The sequence below is a fragment of the Corvus hawaiiensis genome, chromosome 3 (genome assembly GCF_020740725.1).
Source record: "Corvus hawaiiensis isolate bCorHaw1 chromosome 3, bCorHaw1.pri.cur, whole genome shotgun sequence".
Lineage (NCBI taxonomy): Eukaryota > Metazoa > Chordata > Aves > Passeriformes > Corvidae > Corvus > Corvus hawaiiensis.
In genome coordinates, this window is record NC_063215.1 from 27335 (window position 1) to 36807 (window position 9473).

The following is a 9473-nucleotide window of genomic DNA, read 5'->3' on the forward strand; positions in this document are numbered from 1 at the left end:
AGCAGCCCAGATTGGTTTTCCTCTGCGCTGCCAGTTTGCCTTCTTCCACCTTTCCAGCCAACCCCACAGAGCATTGGCTACCATCCATGAATCGGTGTAGAGGTAGAGCTTTGGCCACTTCTCTCTTTCAGCTATGTCCAGAGCTAATTGGACAGCTTTGAGCTCAGCAAATTGGCTCGATCCACCTTCTCCTTCAGTGGCCTGTGCAACTTGTCGTGTGGGGCTCCATACAGCGGCTTTCCATTTCCGGCTAGCGCCTACAATTCGGCAGGAACCATCAGTGAAGAGGGCGTATTGTCTTTCACTCTCTGGTAGCTCGTTATATGGTGGGGCTTCTTCGGCACGTGTCACCTGCTCCTCTTCTTCTTCAGAAGATAACCCAAAAGTCTCACCTTCCGGCCAGTTTGTAATTATTTCCAAGATCCCAGGGCGACTTGGGTTTCCAATTCGGGCGCGCTGCGTGATGAGGGCAATCCATTTGCTCCAAGTAGCGTCGGTGGCGTGATGCGTGGAGGGAACCTTTCCTTTGAACATCCACCCCAGCACCGGTAGTCGGGGTGCCAGGAGGAGTTGTGCCTCTGTGCCGATTACTTCTGAGGCAGCCTGGACTCCTTCATAAGCTGCCAGGATTTCCTTCTCTGTGGGAGCGTAGTTGGCTTCAGATCCTCTGTAGCTTCAGCTCCAGAATCCCAGTGGTCGGCCCCGAGTCTCACCAGGCACCTTCTGCCAGAGGCTCCAGGACAGACCATTGTTCCCGGCTGCAGAGTAGAGCACGTTCTTCACCTCTGGTCCTGTCCTGACTGGGCCAAGGGCTACGGCGTGAGCAATTTCCTGTTTGATCTGGGCGAAGGCTTGCTGCTGTTCAGGGCCCCAGTGGAAATCATTCTTCTTGCGGGTAATCAGGTAGAGAGGACTCACAATCTGGCTGTACTCGGGAATGTGCATCCTCCAGAAACCTATAGCACCTAGGAAAGCTTGTGTTTCCTTCTTGTTGGTCGGCGGAGACATTGCTGTGATCTTATTGATGACCTCAGTGGGAATCTGACGTCGTCCATCTTGCCACTTTACTCCCAGGAACTGGATCTCTCGGGCAGGTCCCTTGACCTTGCTCTTCTTGATGGCAAAACCAGCTTGCAGGAGAATTTGAATTATCCTCTCTCCTTTCTCAAACACTTCGGTTGCGGTGTTCCCCCACACAATGATGTCATCAATGTACTGCAGATGTTCTGGAGCCTCACTCTTTTCTAGTGCAGTCTGGATCAGTCCATGATAGATGGTGGGACTGTGCTTCCACCCCTGGGGCAGTCGGTTCCAGGTGTACTGCACGCCCCTCCAGGTGAAGGCAAACTGAGGCCTGCACTCTGCTGCCAGAGGAATGGAGAAGAATGCATTGGCAATGTCAATAGTGGCGTACCACTTCGCTGCTTTGGACTCCAGCTCGTACTGGAGCTCCAACATGTCTGGCACGGCAGCGCTCAACGGTGGAGTCACTTCATTCAGGGCACGATAGTCCACAGTCAATCTCCATTCCCCGTCAGACTTGCGCACAGGCCAGATGGGGCTGTTGAAGGGTGAGTGGGTCTTGCTGACCACCCCTTGACTCTCCAGCTCGCGGATCATCTTGTGGATGGGGATCACAGCATCTCGATTTGTCCGATACTGCCGGCGGTGCACTGTCGAGGTGGCAATTGGCACTCGTTGCTCTTCCACTTTCAGGAGCCCAACTGCAGAAGGATTCTCAGATAGTCCAGGCAGGGTGTTCAATTGCCTAATGCCCTCTGCCTCCACAGCAGCAATCCCAAATGCCCACCTGAGTCCTTTTGGGTCTTTGTAGTAGCCATTCCGGAGGAAGTCTATGCCCAGAATACACGGGGCCTCTGGGCCGGTCACAATCGGATGCTTTTGCCATTCCTTCCCAGTCAGGCTCACCTCAGCTTCCAAAAGGGTCAACTGCTGTGATCCCCCGGTCACCCCAGCGATGGATACAGGTTCTGCCCCCACATGTCCCGATGGCATTAAAGTACACTGTGCACCAGTATCAACCAATGCATCATATTTTTGTGGCTCTGATGTGCCAGGCCATCGGATCCACACCGTCCAGAAAACTCGGTTCTCCCGTGCCTCTTCCTGGCTAGAGGCAGGGCCCCTCTAGCCCTGGTTATCATTCTTTCCCTGGGCGTACATGCTCGAGGTACCTTCAAGGGGATCCGACATATCACCCTCCCTTCTGCCGTGACCGGCAGCTCGGTCACGGGAGGCTGAGGCTACCTTCACCTTAGCGGAACCCCCTCGGTTAGTGCCTCCCTCCTTGAGTTCATGCACCCGCGCTGCCAGGGCAGAGGTGGGTTTCCCATCCCACCTTCTCATGTCTTCCCCATGCTCACACAGGAAAAACCACAGCTCAGCTCGTGGGGTGTACCCTCTCTCTCTCGCAGGGGGACAACGGGCTCTGACTTGGGGGCCTGTGACTCGCACTGGTGCCACACTGACCCTCCTCATCTCCTCCCTCATCTCCTCCATCTTCTCCTTCATCTCCTCTTTGAGGTCCTGGACCACAGCAGAGACATGAGCTTTCAGCGGGCCATTGATCATGCTGTCATAATGCCTGAGCCTGTTGGCAACAGAGCCCACTGTTTCTCGGGTATTGTCAGCATCAATCGTTGCAATGAAGGTGGTGTATTGCGATGGCCCTAGCCTTGCCAGGTTCCACATCATCTGTCCTGTGCACCTGACCTTATCGGGGTCATTATCATGCTGTCCATCCTTCCCAAAGAGTACCTCTAATATTGCCACCTCTCTTAGCTGTTGGATCCCTTGCTCGAGTGTCTTCCACTGCATTCTATGATGATACTCCTGCATTCTTTCTTTGTGAATGAACCTTTCTCTCACACTCATTAAGAGCCGCTCCCAAAGAGAGAGAGGCCCTGGCTCCCTCACAAATATCTCGTCCACACCTGGGTCCTGGGTCAACGATCCCAGATACCTTGCCTCACCACTATCCAGTTGCACACTTGTGCCCATAAGGTCCCAAACCCGAAGCAGCCAGGTGGTATAAGGCTCACGCCCCCTTCGCACAATGTCGTTTCGCATAGCACGGAGACTGTCGTGCGACAGGGACTCAGTGATGACTTCTGGCTCTGGCTCTCCTGCTGGTTGTGAGGGCCCTGGTTGCCCATCATCATTAACTGGTCGTACTGATTTGGTCTTATACTTCCTCCTTTGCACAGGGGTGACTGCTGCTGGCTGTGGTTGTCCTTGTGGTTCAGCTGAAGCCTGGACGGTTGTAACATCCGTGGGTTCCACTGCTGCACCATCGGACTCACCCTCTTTGGGGCAGGGAGAGGGTTTTTCACTAGCTGAGGAGGTGTATTCCCTTAGCAATTGGCATATCTCCTGGCGCACCTGGCCCATCTCCTGGCACATCTCCTTGCGCACCTGGCCCATCTCCTGGCACATCTCCTTGCGCACCTGGCCCATCTCCTGGCATATCCCCTGGCGCACCTGACCCATCTCTTGGCACATCTCCTGCATCCCTTTTGCCAGTACCCCCACCCAGTTTGAGTAGTCCATTTCTGAGGTGGACTGTTGGGCAGTATCAGTCTGTGGGGCGGGATCTCTAGTGTCTGGGGCTGTGGCAGGCTCTGGCTCTGGGGTAGGATCTCTAGTGTCTGGGGCCGTGTCAGGCTCTGGGGCAGGATCAGGCTCTGGGGTAGGAACTCTACTCTCTGGGGCCATGTCAGGTTCTGGGGCAGGATCTCTAGTCTCTGGGGCTGGTGTCCGGGTAGATATCCAAGCCAATCTCAACTTATCCTTGAATGCTAAATAGAGTAGGCCTATCAGCAGCAGATGGTTAGTATTCAGAGGGAATTTAAACCCTTCGAAAATTGATGGGGTGGGCCCAAAGAACTGGTTGAGGGGTTGGGAGAAAACTTCCCCTGGTGTCATTTCCTCACAGAAGGTACCATTGTTAACATAACCCCAAAAACATGTGCTCAGTGTGTGATAGCTGTTTATCCATGTGCCCACATTCCGGAGGAAGTTAAAAACCCATGAATTCCTCACCTTCTCGACCCATAACGCAAGCTGGATAACAGCAATGGTAGCCTTAGTCAGAGGACCCATATTCAAGTAAGGAGCTGCAAAGGGGAAGAATATAGCCACGGCCACATGCCACCCGAACCAGGGTAAACTAGACCACATAGTGCTGCCTAACAAGGTTCCAATATCCAGCACACAAAATAAAGTTATCCAGGAACTGTTATTCCCTTTTCACCTCTATTTCTTAATGCCCTCAGGCCCCACGTTGGGCGCCAAGATCTGTCTCGGTTTTGAAAGACAGGTGTCTGCTAAGGAAGGCAGAGGCCCCCCTTGAAGTGGCAGATATAACCCCTTTTCCCTCCAAGTTATTATATTTTGAAATCAAGGGCCTTTAGGCAAAGATGTGGGAAATAGGAATAACAGTTCTTTACTCTATATATATATGTATATAACCGGTCAAACAAAACAACAACAACTATGGCAGTAACAGCAATCACAAACCCAGTGCCAGCCTTCTCGGCTGTCAGGCTATTTCCCCTCGGGTGCAGTTCCGCTCGCAGCCGGCAGGGGCGCTGGCGGCTCCCGGTGAGCAGGGCAGGTGCGATGGTTCCCCCGCGGCTGCAGGGGGCGCTCCGGAGCGAGCTCGGGAAACCCGCGGCTCTGGTGCCCTGGGATCCCGGGAAGGATGGAACAAAGGCTTCACAAACCGCTGGGCAGTTGATCCCGGGCTCTCAGGAACAGCAGGCTGAAACGGCAGGGACGAACGCAAATCCCGGGTGGCAGACGAGATGTATCCAGATGGGAAAAACCCACGGAGGCCCAGGCAGGCAGGGCGAGCAGGGCTACAGCGTAGCGAAAGCTCGAAGCAGCAGCGGAGCAGGACAGCCACAGCTCGGTCTCCAGCAGGGCAGGGAAAAGCGGCTTTTGGGGTCCCGGCGTTGCTTCGAGCAGGAAGAAAGAACGGCCAAAAAGAAAGCAGCAGCAGCTCCTTTCTCTGCAGCTTCTCTCTCCGGACGCTCAGAGCGAACTGTCCCCACACCCAGGTGTAGACAAAAGAGTAGCCAGGCCCGCCCCACTCCCCTTTTTGTCTTTCTTAAGTACAGCTATTTGTCCCCTAGCAACATGCATATGGGAGAAAATTCCTTTAACAGGAAAACCTAAGACTAAACTAAAACCCCAACACCCTGTGAGATGCTCTCACCGTCCTTTCATGAGAGACCCCCCCAGGAGCTCACCGTAAGCCCCTCTCCTCCGACATAGCCCTGCAAAAGTGAGCTGAGGAAACCCCTCCTAAAACGGCCCCCGGCAGGAGCCACCCTCTCCTCACCGTCACAGCTCACACCTGGGGCTGCTCTGCCCCCTCATCATTCTCACGGCTCACACCTGGGGTTGTTGCCAGTCCGAGTGTGAGGGCAGATGCAGAAAGGATTTGCTGCTCCGTCCCTGGACGGCTCGTTGTCTGCACCTGACACGCTGAGACACCAGGCTTTCCTTTCCATAGATAATAGATAGTTGATGCCAGGTGCAGGTAAACTGTCAGTGATGCCTTTTCCTAGTCTTAAAATCAAGAGGCATACACGGTTAGAAGGGGAAAAGGGATTTTACCTCAGTATTTATTTGTAAGGATCCTTAGGTGTACGGGTCCAGGTCATATGCATCGAGATGCACCCCGCCGAGTCTTTTCCTGTGTCTCTCTTCCCCGTCCCCCCCCCAGCATTGGGTATAACATTATAGGCTTTACTAATTAGCATATCTATCAAAGATTCCCCAATGAGAGGCTCAAGTGAGCCCCCCCTCCCCAAGGAACCTTCCCCTGGATGGTTCTATCTTGGTTTACAGAATATGTTCTGGAGAGGAACTTGGGGTCTGGGGCACGCTGATCCCTAGCTACGAAGCTTCTAAAATGTTTAGTTTCTTAGCTTAACAAACAAGTCCAAGAATGTAGGCAAAAAGCACTAGGAATACAGAAGCTGTAAAAAGGTATAACAGGGGTATAAAAGAAAAGGCAAAAAATGTTCATGGCATCATTTGGTTTGGTTTTTGAAATATTTTTTTAAACTATAAAGTGTTCCATAAGTATGCATGTGACTTTTGAGAGTTGATATACGAGACTTGTTGAGCTTTTGATGGGGTAACCGTCCTTCCCGGACCAGGGTAACGGAGCAGAGGAGGCTGCTGTTCTGCTAAGTTCTTCATTTCATAGTCTCATAGTTTTCTTGAAGGCGGAGTTCAAAGGGGGGTTACGTGATAAAGCCAAGCAGCAGCAGCAACAGCAGGCAAAACCAGCCTCTTCTATATGTTCTATATGCTCCATATGCTTTATATACTATACACACTATACATTATACACTCTATACAATGTACTATACGCTCTATATTTTTTCTTACAGAAGTGTGGATTATATTTCTTAAGTGACCGATAAGATTAATACACGATTCTAGTTTTTCTTAACCTATCCTGGCCTAATTCTAACAGTGGTAAGCCTTACACAAGTACTACCTAGGTATTACACAGATTTGCGTATGCAGTTTCTATCGGCTCTTATTGTTTATGTGAACGCTCTATCTAAAAAATATGAACGGTGTAATTCTATCTATATTTTGTCTAAAGTAAAGAATTCTGTGAAAAGGTAACACTGCTGCGGCAAGAACTGCGTTTAAGGTCTCTGCTACGGCTTTTTAATGTTTAAGGCACTTAGCATATATTTCTACTGAAGTTAAAAATCTATGTTTCTATTTCACTTTGGTGTGGCTTCATGTATCTCAGCCTGTCCAAAGGTTTTAATTCAATCCCTGTGCTTTGGCTTCCCTCTGGGCCTGAGTCCAGAGGAGTTTTCGCTCCGACAGAGACTAAATCTCTCGCCGGTTTTAGAGTACTGCATTGAAAGTCTGTGTGCTTTCTCTTCTATCCCTGTTCCGAGAGCGTTCTTTGGGAACTTGTGTTATCTGTGAGAAGGTCGTAATATCAGAACTACTGATTTCAGTGCCTTTATCTGAACTTGATGTATTGTTATCTCTATTATTGTTTAGATGCATTGCTTTAGACAGAACTAGGGGGCTGGAAGAGAAAATTGAAGGAAAAAGGTCATAGAGAAGGGGCAGAGAAAGTAGAGAACAGTGTGACAGTGACCCGCAAAGGCCGTGCTGTACCCGGGCCTGTTTGCGGTTCTGGCGTTTTTCCTGCGTTTTGACTTTCTGTTAAGAAATAGAAAGTTAGAAACATGCAAAGTTTGAAATGTAGAAAGTAAAAAATGTAGAAAGTAAGAGAGGGAGGAAGTTAGAAACAAACCGATTTAGAAGAGAAAAAAGTTTGAGAGGTAGAAAGTTAAAACCAAAGTTAGAGAGGCAGGAAGTTCAAAACATAGTGTTTTTCAGCTTTTTTTTCAGCTGCGGCAGCAGAGCGAGAGTGGGGAAAGCACCCTGCTTGCTTTCGGCCAGTTTTTCAGCTCCTTTTTCTTTCTCCAGAGAGAGACGGACAGCTGAACGTTTGTTTTCCTGGGACTTTGATTTTTTTTTTTTTTTCCTCTGCTGGACTGCTCAACATCAGAATACATCGGGAGGAATTTCCACCGAGGCCTTGGCCCTGGAGGTGGGCCCGATGCCCCGTCCCAGTTCCGAGGAGAGAGAGATCTACGGCAGGACTCCGAAATTTTCCCAGGTTTCTCTCGGCAGAGTAAGAGGTGTTATTATTTAGCATCATTATCCTCTTTCTGTGTGTTTGTTAAATAAAACGTTTTTATCTCTTTCACTTTCCTTTGAGGAAATTTTTTTTTTTCCCCCAAACCTGGTGGGGGAGGGGTGGTTTGCAGCCTGCCTTCTCTCAGAGGATATATTTCTAAATTTGGCCAAACCGGCACACATAGTCAATTAGAAAATTAGTAAGATAGAAACAAGATTAGAAGCATAGAAAGGTAGAAACAAAGAAAATTAGAAACCAACAGAGTGAGAAAAGTAGAAAACAAGAAACAAACACAGTTAGAAAGGAAAAAAGTTAGAAAGGGAGAAAAAAAACAAGGAAACATGAAAAATAAGAACAAACAAAGTTGGAAGGGCAGAAAGGCACAAACTCAAAGTTAGAAAGGAAGAAAAGAAGAAATAAGTAAGTTTAGAAAGGTACAGAGTAAGAACCAGAAAACTTTAGAAAACTACAAATAAGAACCAAAAAAAGTTAGAAACAACTAAGGTAGAAAGTTAGAAAGGCGGAAAGCTAGAAATAAAGTCAGAAATGTAGAAAATTAGAGTAGTAAAAAGTTTGGAAGGCACAAAGTTAGAAAAGTAGGAAGCTAGAAAGGTAGAAAGTTAGAAACAATGAAGGTTAGAAGGGTATAAAATTAGAAATAAGGTTTACAATGTAGAAAGAGAAGTAAAAAGTTAGAAAGAAACAAAGTTAGAAAGGTAGAAGGTAAGAAACAAAGTTACAAACAAATTTATACTTACAGAGGTAGAAAGTTAGAAACCGGAGTAAGAAAAGAACAAAGTTAGAAAGGTAGAAAAATAGAAACAAAATATTAGAAAAGAAGAAAGGTAGAAAGGTAAAAAGAAACAAAGGTATAAACCACCAAAGTTAGTTAGAAAGGAACAAAGTTAGAAAGATAGAAAGAAAGGTAAAAAGTTAAAAGGGCAGAAAATTAGAGGCAGAAACAAACAAACTTAGAAAAAAAGAAATAAGAAATAAACTAATTTAGAAAGGTAAAAATTTTGAAAGGTAAAGGTACAAAGCTAGAAAGGAGGAAACAAAGTTAGAAATGTAGAAAGAAGCAAACAAAGTTAAAAAGGTAGGAAGTTAGAAAGATAAAAAGTTACAAACAAACTTAGAAAGGTGGAAAGTTAGAAACCAACCAAGTTAGAAAGGCAGAAAGTTAGAAAGAAACTAGCTTAGAAGGGTAGAAATTTAGAAAGGTAGAAAAGTAGAAACAAAGTTAGAACAGAACAAATTTAGAAAGGTGGAAAAGTAGAAACAAACAAAGTTAGAACAGAACAAAGGTAGAAAGGTAGAAAGTTTAAAAGGTAGAAACAAATCAAGATAGAAAGTTAGAAAGATAGAAAGTGAGAAACAAACAAAGTTAGAAAGGCAGCTATTTAGGAAGGCAGCGAGGTAGAAAACTATTTTTCTATTTCTGGAACATTTTTTACATTTTCTTTTATTGTTATAGGAAACCCAAAACAACAGCAACATGTGGAGAACGTAAGACTCATCCACCACCCACACCTCCTTTAGCTTCCACACAAACCCCCCCTCGCTCTCATCTCAAGCGCTCCACTAACTCTCGGCACTCCACGGGAATGTGGTTCCTGGGAGCCTCCAAATTGTCCTGCCTGAAAAACCCTGGCGCCGGCACGGTCCCCGCCCAAATCTTGGCGATGAATGTCGCCTCGCAGACAGGCCGGGACCGAAGGAAAAAAATCCCAGCTGGTGGGGGAAAAAAAAAACCCAA